Raw genomic sequence first — 13,385 nt, forward strand, 5'->3', positions numbered from 1 at the left:
AGGAATTATTAGCCTTATATTCAATAGTTGAAATCATTATATTGGTGAATCAATCTATTGCCAACTCCCCACGCTCCTCTTGTTGGTGCTTCCCCTAGTGGCATTGGGACTTGAACCCCAGCGAATCATAGGGCCCAACTTATTAATCAGCCTACTAAATAAGTAAGCAGGGTGGGAAACTATAGTTCTGACAGATATAGTTCTAGGCTAACCTCCGATTGATGGTTCAAAATTAGTGATGATTGGTTATGTGTTTCGTGAGGTGATCGGTTACGTGTTGTGTGAGCCATTAGTGCTTGTAATTGCTAACAAGTACTTGGCGCTTTATGGTTTTCCTTGTGTCATGTATTATGTCGATGGGATGAGGGAGGGGTATTCTCTTCGATCGATCGTCAATGTTGAGTGTGTTCTACCCTCTAAAAATGCCTTTAACCCTCTATCCTTTCACGTACCTATACCTATTAATATCAAAGGCAACCCTAATATATCTAAGGGGACCCAGCCCTTTAATTGATGGGGCCCTACTAGCATCTTGTCCAACATCCCCCCTTTCATATCAATATTGATATCCCACAACAAAGGCAGAGGCACCCCCTTGCAAGGATCCATATCCAGAGTTCGTATATTGACGATCCAGTTGTTCCATTCATTTCCACATTACCATATCCAATTCTGGGTAAAGATCCATAACTACTAGTAGCGATGAGTAAACAACAGCATGATGAGTAGACAATGGCATTAATCTAACATCATTGTCACCTAGCATACTGACACAGTACCAGCTTCCATTCGGCCAGTTATAGACGCAATGGTGGAGTCCCTAGTAGCAGATCCATATCCAGATCTAGAGGCAGTGGACCCCATTAACTCATATGCAGAGCCTTTAGTGGATTCTATTCTATATTCGGATTGAGATGCAGAGCTCATAGATCGACTATTATTATTGGTGGTAGGGCCATCGGTTTCAAAACTGGTTCCAGTAGAGGTAGAGGCAACCACTAGAAAGGCCCAACCATTAGTGTGCTAGGCATAGTTGGATCCTACCTTATCGCTTTAAGGAAGATGTGGCCTATCCTTGCTCACAGCTACTACTTACCATATACACCCAGCATGTGCCTTACTGAATCACCTCTAAGCTATCGTACCTACCTAAGCATGCCAACCCTATTACCATCACCTGCTAACCACCCTGTCCTGCTGAACGATAGATAAGCAACCCTCCATATGACCGAAACCCCATCATGATTTATTCCCTATAACCGAAACCCCCAGTCGGCCAATAACCCAAGGAAATGAAAGTAAGGAGGGATAAATATGGAGGGTTTCCTTAGAATGGGGCCTGGAAAAGATTTTCTGTCATGAAGTACCCCTTTAGGGCCTACCTTATTGTAACAAATGAAAAGGAATACTTGGGAATATAGGGTGGTCCCCCTATCTCACTACGAAGCAATCCCACCATAGAGGATAGGGAAAACACCGTTTGACTTACAGAATTGAACCATGGAATTGAGGTTGTACGCCCATTCGTACCCACTCATTTATATCTACCCATGCAATATTGCTGGATTGATCATGAGCCCATTGTCCAACCGATAACCGATACAGTAAACATTTAACTTGCTTCACACCACACCCCTCAATCAATAAATCACGAAGCACTTACTGAAATGAAGGACTTCTTGAAAAGTCCATTTCTTCTAGTAATGATTTATATATGTAATAACACTGTGTGAGTCAAAGGTTTAAAGTGAGCCTATTAGTCTACTAGAGCCAATGACCTACTTCTACGAAGTATTTTGGGTGGAACGTTTGAACTAAACAAGACACTACTTCGTTCTCCTCTCCTTAATAGTCGAGCAAGAAATTACTTATCCTTTAGCCAGATCTTCTAGTCATTCTTGATATATTGAATTACACTTTATTATATATGTAATTACGCTTTCTTTCTTATCAAAGGTGGATAAGAAAGCATCTTTATTAATGAGCATGTTCCATCATTCGTCATTTGGTCATTCTTGATATATGTAATTACGCCTTTCTTTTTTTGGCATCAAATTATGTGCTCCCCTAAACAATAAAGAAATAGGTGTCATCACTTCTCCTACTTTTTACATGTGCAAGCTCATCATTTTAAGTAATATCCATTCATTGGCCAGTGAGTGAGTATTGTGGGTCACAAATCCCACTGAGGTTTTTCCCACACTGGGTTTCCTTGCCAGAAATCTTGTGTTATGGTGTGCTTTCTATGTTGTCTTTACTGTTCATATTTACTGCATTAATTCTTGTTTACCGGTACACTGTTTTGGAATGCAAAATACATAATAAGGTCAAATATTCTATAAACCGGTTAGATACTGATTCACCCCTCCCCCCCCCCTCTTAGTATCTTTGGGAATCCTAACAATTGGTATCAGAGCTTGGTCCTCTATTTTCAAAATTCTAACAGCTTGAGGGAGATCTTGACATTGGTACAGATGGAAAACTTGAGAAAGCAATTGGAAATAGCTCTTGCAGACTTTGATGCAGAAAAGTTGAAGAATATAAAACTTGAAGATGATCTAAGGACTGCACATGAATTCATTCAAGGACTTCAAGAGAATCTCACTATTGCTAGAAACAAAAGAAGAGAACTTCATGAGAAGATACAAAATGATGATGATGCAAAGGAAACACTTAATGAGCTTGTAAGCAAGATGAGGCAAGAAAACATGGCCTTGAGGAATGAAATGCAAGACATGACTATGAGACTTTGTAAAGACATTGAAGATAGAAAGAAGAATGAAGATGACTTGACTAGAAGACTCAATGATGCTGGAAATGAAAATCTAAGACTCAGTCATGAAAATGATATGTTAAAGAAAAATCTGATTCACATGGAACATGATAAAACTGAACTTATGAGACAGAAGGGAATTTTGGAAAATGAGCTGGCTACTGCAAATCAACATAAAGAGAAATTCAAGAAAAGTTCAGAAGAACTTGATAACATGCTGAAAAATCAGAAACCTAATGGAGATACTAATGGACTTGGCTTTGAAGTTGGTGAAAGCTCCAACACTGCAAACAATCATGATCACAACAAACCAATAAGACAACCTAATGCCTACAAATTTAATGGGAAATACTTTAACTGTAACAAGTATGGTCATAGAGAAAATCAGTGTAGATCTTGAAACTATCAGAACACTAATGCACCCACCGGTGAATGTTCCAAATGCAACAAAATTGGTCACAATTCAAAAAATTGCAGAATGAATGTAAGATGTTATGTTTGTGGAAGATTTGGACACTTATCTAATCAATGCAGAACACAAACCGGCATAGGATATGGAAAGGCTATTTAGAAAAACAATGTGACTTGTTATGCTTGTAACAAGATTGGACATATTGCAAAATTTTGTACAAGCAAGACTTCACCAAAAAATAGTTTGAAAGGAAAAGAGAAGGTAGATGAGGTAAAGCAATAATTTTCAAAACAATGGATTAGAAAGAGAGATCAGAATGTTGATGAGACTATTCCTTCACCAGTAGAACAGAGTATCACTCCACCAACAGGAGATTCTTCATCCAACTGAAAAAGAACCTTTTGGGGGTATGGAAACAAGTTGAAAATCATGCAAGTTTATCCTCGGTTGATGGTGAGAAGATGAAATTCTTCTTTACGGGCAAATGTGTTAAGTTTCACTTAATTGGTAGGCATTTATTGTGTTTGTTGAAGGAAAAGACATTATAAATCAGTATTTTCCCCTCTTTTTCATTCACCGAGCATTCAAACTTTCAAAGAGCGTGAAAAAAAAATGGAGTGAAGGCATCCATAGCGAGAAGTGAAGCAAGTTCTTTCAAGAATCCAAACCTATCAAGCAAATTAAGGTATTTATCAATGGCTTCCTCCTCTGCTCCAAAATTCATTGCAAACCCTATTGTTATAGAAGTGGTTAAATGCCCTAGGCCCGTATTCAAGATTATACCCGAAGTAGCGAAACAAGATGATACCCTAGGTGCTTTTTCAAAATCCCTAAAGGAGTTGCATATGCAGAAGACCCTAGAATTTACATACATTGCCATATTGAGGAATTAGGTTCTGAAAAAATCATGAAAATGTATAAGAATGTTATCTGTGATGAGAATGGAATTGTAAAACCCAAGCATAAGGTTATAGAGACCCTAGGTTTTGTGGAAATCCTTGACATTCCAAAATTTCCTAAGGAAGTTGTAAGGATTGTGCTTAGCAGATTTCATGGTGAATTCTTTTGGCTAGACTCTATTCATAAAATCACTAGAGAAGCAGTTAGGGCAGTGACTAGCTTACCATCCACCGGTAGTAGGCCATATAAAACCAAGAAAGTTTCAAACAACACTGTGATGATTTAAGTGGTGCAACCTATGACAGCAGATCCCTAAGAGTTAATGATGTAAAAGATGAAAATGTTAGATTCATTAGCATGATATTAGGATACAAAAAAACATGTGCTAACCGGCTGAACTCAGTTTCCAGTCTATGTATCAAAAGTGTATATGATATGGTCAACAATGATGCCAAGATAGATGTATGTGAGTGGTTGAAAGATGAATTGATTAACAATTTGAAGAAAATAAAAAGAGATAAGAAAGGTACTTTTCATTTTGGCAATCTTCTTGTATGCTTAATGCCATATCTTACAAAAGAGGCTCCCAGTATAGGCAAGAACAACTTTGGTTATGATATACCGATAGGGAAGCAACTGTTAGATATCTTCACCGACATGGGGACAAACAAGGAAAATAAAATAAGAGAGTATTTTCAAGCATTTAAAGCAAAAATGAAGACTAAGGAAAGGTTACCTCAAAGTATTGTCGACAAGTATGAGAAATAAATTTGTTTTGTGATTAAGAAGGTAAAATTTGGATGGAGGCAGTTCGTCCTAGAACTATTTGGGTGACAGAAATGGGATATGAGGCTGATGTAAACATAATTGAAACATATGCCAAAGCCCTACTTGAAGCCCCTAGAGAACCGAAAGAAAAAGTGTTTGGTAATGCTAAGACAATAGAGAGTGGCATGTAGACACTTAAACAAAGGAAGAGAAGAGAAAAATATATAAGGAGTGCATCTAAGAAGGTTAAAGAAATAAAGGAAAACATAATGAATATCACTGGTATCAAGGAAAGTGATCTGGAAGGATTACAATCAGAGGCTTATCTCTCACCGGTTGGTACATCCTCTAACAGTGAAATTCCTGTTGAGTTTATAAGAGTTGATAGGAAGAGAAAACCCTCACCGGCTCCTTCTCCTCCTCACAAGAAAACCAGGACAACAAGGCAGAAACAACAAGTAGTAAGGCCACCAGCTAAGAAGATGACACCTAGAAAGAGAAAAGAAAAATAGGCCATTCTTCCACTTGACAACCTACTAAATGAGATAACAAATGATGGAAACTTATCTAATGTTAGCAGATTATATGATACATTTACCAATGAGGAGAAGGAAAGTGTTGAAAATTACATCATCTTACACCTTGATATTTATAAGAAAGTTTTAATGGAGGTTGTAGATGATTTGCCTAGTAATCTATATAGGCGGTTAGATGCTAAAAGGTTAGCTATTATGGAACTTGACAAGAAAATAAAGATTGAGAAACTTCTAGTTGTACATCTAGTAAAATTAGTTAAGGAAATTGATGAATTGATCAGTGAAGCTAACAAAATAGTCTTTTCTAGTGGATACCAACATGTAAGTCTAATAGTCGATAGAGTAAATGAGATCTCAGAAGAGACAATAGATAAATGGGACATCTTCTTTGTGGAGAAAGAAAAACAAGAAGAACTAAAAAGACCAAAAACATTCAAGGTATACCAAAAGGATAAGGACAAAGGGAAAGGCAAGGTAGGTGGACTACCTAATATAAAAGTGATAGATAACCTTCCACCACCTTTAGTTACTCCACCGGTACTAACTAACAACACACGGGCTACTGAGAATGTGGAGACTCCACATGAGGCTACAAATCCTGAGTCTGAAATTTTGTATACAATGAACATAGACACTCAGGAGGTCAATATTGTAGTTGATAAAGAAAGTACTGAGGAAAAGAAGAAAGATGTTGCTACTAAGCAACCGACTGACAATGTTGGAACACAAGATGGAAATGTTGAAGTTGAAACACTAGCTGATAACATTGAGATTGGCGTTAGTAAAATGGTTACTGACAGTACTGTTGATGCAAACATTGAAAAACCGATAGAGACAGAGAAATCGGCAGTGGATACAACTGAAAAACCATTAGAAAAACTGGTTGATAACACTAAAGAACAATTAGAAAAATTGGCAAAAGAGAGCATAGTGAAATAGGTTGAGAGACAGGTTCATACAAAGACATTGCCACTGGCAAATGCTGAGAAGCCTAAACCTTTGATAGTTCAAATGCAAACACAAACTAACCTACCAGAGGTTGAGACAAGCAAAGTTATTACTACCACCGACAGCATGGAGATTGTTAAGGTAGTTGGATAGTCATCTGGTACTTCCATGATTGAATTCAGACCCACAAATTTGACTGAAGTGCTTTTGGATTCTATTAAGAAAATTACAGATTGTAATGTATTGGCATATAAGGCTATAGATGATACCATTCCTATTCTTAAATTGATTGCACCCAAGTGTAATGTAGATAATAAAGATTCTTTGAGTCAGTTAGACACATTGTCTAAGTACATAACCGACAATATACTAACTATGGACCAAATAAATGAAGAAACATTTAAGAAGAAAATGGACAAGGAAAAAGAGAAATTCTTTGAAGAGATAATAAACAAGTGCATGGAACACATTGATACTCTTTTACCGGCACTCAGTACAACCATAATGAAATTTAAGAAACTGTATAGAGACACCTGCAAGACTACTCTTCTAATAGTGGATATTGATAAGGAAATTAGAAAAGTGCAAAAAGAAATTGATGGTATAGCTGACAATATCATTGGTTCATCTGAACCAATATCAGTTATAGAATAGGAGATGGCTAGATTTGAGGAGAAACTTGAAAAATTGGAGAAAGAGAAGGAAAGAATAAAACGCAAGGCAAAAGAACTTAAATGTAGACTCAGTCCTAAATTGGATAACCTCATCTCTTTGAGGAAAGAGATCTCAGAGGCACTTATTCAGGGACAGAAGACACCAAAAGAGAAAATGCATCACCTCACCAGTACTATTCAGAGAATAGAGGCAGCATTAAAGGAAAACAATAGGTTCACTCAGAGCCTGAATTTGGTATTAACAGACCTATTCCAGATTGTAACCAACCAGTTACAAGGTACCAGCTGAGCACTGCACTCATTGACATTTTGACAACCTTTTTCATTGATGTCAAAGGGGGAGTCGTAGAGAAGAGAAAAATCCAATGACTTTCAAAAGAGATTATCTGCTCAGGGGGAGCACACATTTTTGGTAAGATTTTTGGACTTCAATTTTTGGATACAATTTTGATTTTTTCTCATGAGTGTTGTCATCAATACCAAAGGGGGATATTGTTGGCAATGCACACTCTAATGGTAGTTAAAGGTGATTGCAGGTGTTTTCATTGATGACAACCTTGCAATCTTATGGCACAGGCAGGCATCGGCACCGACAGACTCTACACCGGCATATAGTTCACCGACAGCGACAATAATGCTTACCAATATCCTAGCTGACAGGGTTTTGATTATTGTATTTTGTATTTAATTGTAATATCTTTTTGTAAGATGACATGGCATGTTGTAATAAGACTCATATATAAGTATGAGATCTTATAGATCATTTGGTGAGAGGATATATGATATGATGGATATGTAGAGAGAATATCAAGGCAGATTTTGCAGAAAGGTTTATGGTTATTGTATGAGCTTAAACCGGTACTGAACCTTGCATAGCAGATGCTTTTTGTAGTAGTACATTATATTGGATTTTCATAATTCATTTTGTAAGTCAGTGAGACTTCCTTTTGTAATTGAGCAGTGAGCTCTAGGCAGTTGGCCTTTCTTCATGTGCAAGCTCATCATTGTAAGTAATATCCATTCATTGGCGAGTGAGTGAATATTGTGGGTCACAAATCCCACCGAGGTTTTTTCCACACCGGGTTTCCTCACCAAAAATCTTGTGTTATGGTGTGCTTTCTATGTTGTCTTTACTTTTCATATTTACTGCATTAATTCTTGTTTACCGGTACACTATTTTGGAATGCAAAATACTTAATAAGGTCAAATATTTTGTAAACCGGTTAGATACTGATTCACCCCCCCCCCCCCTCTCAGTATCTTTGGGAATCCTAACAGTACGTTGAAACATAGATATCTTCACTCCTACTTACCACAGTAGAAATGATGTGGCTTCATAGAGTATTAGATTTTTTGCATGAGAGATGGCTAGTTTTAGGGTTAATAGAAAGACACCTATTCAGTCACAAACTAGTGTTAGATTAATCTAGTGCTATAGCGCTTAATCTTACTTAGGTAATAGTTGTTTAGGCCTTTCAAGTAATATGATGAGGACACATGGAATGATCTTGTTATATCAAAACCTAAGGTTTCTCTAGGGTTTCTCTATTTAGATTTTAGGTTTCCTTTATAAGGATTCATTGTACCAAATTATTCATTATTCAAATATTTAGATAATCAATATGATTCATGTTTTTGGATCACTTCAACCTCCATACTTTATTTTTCTCTTTGTATGTTACAATTATTTGATTGCAAGTGATCTTCAAGAGTTGTGGGTTTTAGCAATCAAGTCCAACATGGTATTAGAGCTCTAAATCTGTAATTTCATATCCATATTTTGAGATATTTTTTGTATTAGGTGTAATTTTCATGCACAATAGAGCCAAATCAACCTCATTGTTATATTGAGAAGGGTCAAGAACCTTAAGATTGGTTGTCCAAATGTTATTTTCTTTAGTACAAATTTTGAAGAATTGGTTTTATTATAATTGTACAAATATGTATGAATTTGTATGTTGTACAACACTAATACGACCAACGCAGAAAAAAATTGGCCCTCTTGTGTTTAAATTTTTTTGGCTAGTGTTGGATAGGGGAGGGTCCAATAGTTGTACAAGGTCCAATGTTTTAATAGAACTTGTGCTTATGTTATTTAATCTTGTCACATATTTATCTTATATGTTACAAATAAATAGTCCACGTGTAAATAAAAAAATAACCAAACATTGGTCAAGATGGACTCATACTTGAACACATGAGAACCTATGAATGTTATATTAAAAAGGAATAATTACATCTATATGTCATTTATAAAATAAAATGCTCATATAAACAAGTAGTGTTGTCATGGTGAAAAAATATTATTGTTATGTGTACAACTATTGGGCTAGCAATGTATATGCATTGGAGTATTTCATATTAGTAATTTGTCCAATCACAAATATAAAAGGTGAGCACAATAAATACCTTGTATTTTCCCCTAAAACATGAAGGATTATAAAAAAGTTTTAGTGTTCAAATATGGTCCATTTATGTTAGATATAAGTTATATTTTAAATAATCATGTTTTGTTTTTATCACATGAATAGTTTTTTATGATCAACTAGTGATTCATTTGTGTTGGATATAAAAAATAGAGATAAAAAATATTTTTATTTTATAAATAAGCTATTTCAAGGAGGTATCTCCCTTTCATCCATAAGCAAAAATAAAATATTACAGATGCTCTCTAAGAGCTCATGTACAATGTAGCCATGGTGCCCAATACATTAGAGTGTAGCCATGGTTCCCAGATGCTCTATAAGAGCTCATGTACAGTGTAGCCATGGTGCCCAGTACATTAGAGTGTAGCCATGGTGCCCAGATGCTCTCTAAGAGCTCATGTACAGTGTAGCCACGGTGCCCAATACATTAGAGTGTAGCCATGGTTCCCAGATGCTCTCTAAGAGCTCATGTATAATGTAGCCATGGTGCCTAGTACATTAGAGTGTAGCCATGGTGCCTAGATTCTCTCTACGAGCTCATGTATAGTGTAGCCATGGTGCCTAGTACATTAGAGTGTAGCCATGGTGCCAAGATGCTCTCTAAGAGCTCATGTATAGTGTAGCCATGGTGTCTAGTACATTAGAATGTAGCCATGGTGCCAAGATTGACTTCTTATTCCCAACAACCCCATCATCGAACTAACTAGCAATGAGACCTGTCGAAGGCAAGAAGGGACCCCTTACAATTGTGATCCTCACATGTGGCCTAGGTAAAAAGATGATTAGAGATTTTTTTAACTTGTCTCTTCCATCTTATTGCATAGATCATATTTGTGAAGAAATATTCATAGATTACCCTATCATATATATGGCTCTACTTCCATTGATATTCACGAATCATCTTTCATATTTCTTGAACTAAATCCTCTTCATGGACGTTGAAGAGTATAGTGATCTACTACTCTATGGACTCTATCTTACACATCTAAACTATCTCAGTAAGCAATGGCATTATGATTTTTACTCCAAACAAACATTTGTGATACTGTTTATCCCATCCTAGAGTTACTTTTCTCATCAATCAAGATAGTGTGTTCCTCTAACCAGATATCTCAATGACTATCTTTGGCAATCTAATCACAAATCTTATTTGCAAACATTTTTTCCCATGTGGAGTATGATTCGTTCATTTTTTTTTTAGATATTTGTTTTGTATCTCAAGTAAATTGGAACCTTCCTTAAGAAAATCACGTTGGTCTTTCTCCATTTGTACCGTTTCAAAGCAGATGGATCCTGTTGAAATACCTATCTAAATTTCTCACACTAGCTTATACTTCTAGGTTTAAAAGTATTAAACATTCAGTGTGGAATAACATTTTCTAGGCTACATTTGCCAGGCTTAATATGTTGCTTAATGTATGTGGTCACACTAAGAATACACTTCTAGGCTTAAAAGTGTTAAAAAATCATAGTTGAATAACACTCTCTAGACTTAATATGTTGCTTAGTGTGTGTGGTTTAAAGCTGGCCATAATATATATGGTGTAGACTTCCTCCCCCATGCAAGATTTTCCTGATTTCAATGTCCATATAAATATTTATATTATACTTATCCTCAAAAAAAAAAGAGTGGGTGAAAAAATTCACATCCTAAAATCCAAGCAACTACAATTATTAAATAAAAATTCAAAGAGAAAAATAAGAAACAAATTTGTTAAATAATCAGATTTAGAGCATTGGGATGTGAGGGGATCATGATCAATTCAATTTTCCCAAACATTAGGAATATCTTGGCTATTAGGAATAGGATCCCAACCAATAATCACACCATCTTTATTTATGCATCGTCAAGAAGTTGAGTGTACTTATCCTCCAAAAAAAAGAGTGGGTGAAAAATTCACATCCTAAAATCCAAGCAACTACAATTATTAAATAAAAATTCAAAGAGAAAAATAAGAAACAAATTTGTTAACTAATCAGATTTAGAGCATTGGGATGTGAGGGGATCATGATCAATTCAATTTTCCCAAACATTAGGAATATCTTGGCTATTAGGAATAGGATCCCAACCAATAATCACGCCATCTTTATTTATGCATCGTCAAGAAGTTGAGTGTTGTTAATAAGAGAAAGTACATGATCCAACCATACAAACACATCTCATTCATGAGATTAAAAAAAGGTTGAAAGAAATCGAGAGGTTTCCAATACCTACTATAGACAAACCAACCCCTTGCTCTTCTTAAAAGAGGTTGGGAAGCATGTGATTGACAACCATGTCCACCACAAACATTTTGCTACATCTGCATTAATAACACATTTTTCTCATAAGAAAATATAATATTTCAAATTATATAATTATCTGCCACCATACTAGTTCTTGCCACAAAATTATAGTCGAGGGACAATTTTTAATGAGTGATTAAATATCTTACTTTTAGCCAATCAAAATCAATTATTTTTAATATAGTTTATCTAAAAAAATAATTTTATTTTGCAAAGTAAGATGTAGATTTTACTCTCCCTCTCCCTTTTCCCTCTTCTCTCTCTCTCTCTCTCTCTCTCTCTCTCTCTCTCTCTCTCTCTCTCTCTCTCTCTCTCTCCCTCTTCCTCTCCCTATCCCTTTCCCCTCCTCTCCCTCTCCCTCTCCCTCTCCATCTCCCCTTCTCTCTCTCACACTCTCTCTCCCCCCTCCTCTCCCTATCCCTTTCCAATTCTCTCCCTATCTCTCCCTTCTCTCTCTCACTCTTTGTATATGGAAAGATATTGGATATCATATATTTATCCGATCCCTTTCCATTCAGGCACCAATGTTCAAATGTTAGGCCCAATGAAAAAGTTAGTGCCCATATAAAAATATGTTTAAAAATAAATATCAAATATCCGATACTTGGACCACATGAAATAGGATTGTGGGTCATTTTGTGCATTCCAATAGCCCCTACATTCTTTTTCCAAGTGACAAACACAGGCTTTCAAACATACAATAACAAAATTCTACTTTTTTTAGATTCTTTTAGACAAATTTGTCATTGGCAATCATTTTTTAGCATTTTTGTGGAGGTATAATAGGGAGCAGTAGTCATCAAAAGAAAAAATGTAAAAGAAAGCTTTCAAATGAGAAAATTGATGCATATAGACAAAAAGATAGAGAAAGTCATAGGAAAAGAAGACAAGGTATGTCAAATATTGGTGAAGCCTCTGCAAATGTTATTTCAAGTGAAAAAAAAATTGAAAATGTTTTTGATTATGGCAAAAATAGGTTTTGAATTTGAATTTGAAAATGTTGAGCAAGATATTGATATTGGAAATTTTGAACATGTTATTCAAATTGGGAATGTCAATGTTGAAATAGATATTCAAAATGTTCAACATGATATTGAATTTAAAAATGAAAATGTGAGAATTGACACTGAAGGTGAAAAAGTTTGAATTGACATTAAAGGTTAAAATTTGGGAATTGAAATTAAAGGTGGAATTTTTTAACCAAGTGAACATTATGTAATACCAAATTACATGAGAAATGAAGACCCTCTGGTGGAAGAAAGACATTCCAAATTCAAGACCTTCATCATGAGGGCTTCACTTAGTAAACTTGGGTTATATCACGTGAGTTCATGGTATATTAAAAAGAATCCCCCAATTTTTAAAAAATGTTGCCCTAAACACCTTTTTTGTCACACCCTCCCAATACACAACTCAAATTAAAACCCCCTATTTTCACTAGATATTGCATTTTTTCATAGCCCGAATTAAAAACCCCCCTATATTCACCAGATAGGAAATATATTGAGCATATTTTTTGGGATATTAAACCCCCCAATATGAGTGCACGCGATATAATATTGCCTAGCCAGTGAAGCCCCTCTGGTGGAAGAAAGACATTCCAAATTCAAGACCTTCATCACGAGGGCTTCACTTAGTGAACTTGGGTTATATCACGTGAGT

Source organism: Cryptomeria japonica, chromosome 11, assembly GCF_030272615.1.
Source record: "Cryptomeria japonica chromosome 11, Sugi_1.0, whole genome shotgun sequence".
Classification (NCBI taxonomy): domain Eukaryota; kingdom Viridiplantae; phylum Streptophyta; class Pinopsida; order Cupressales; family Cupressaceae; genus Cryptomeria; species Cryptomeria japonica.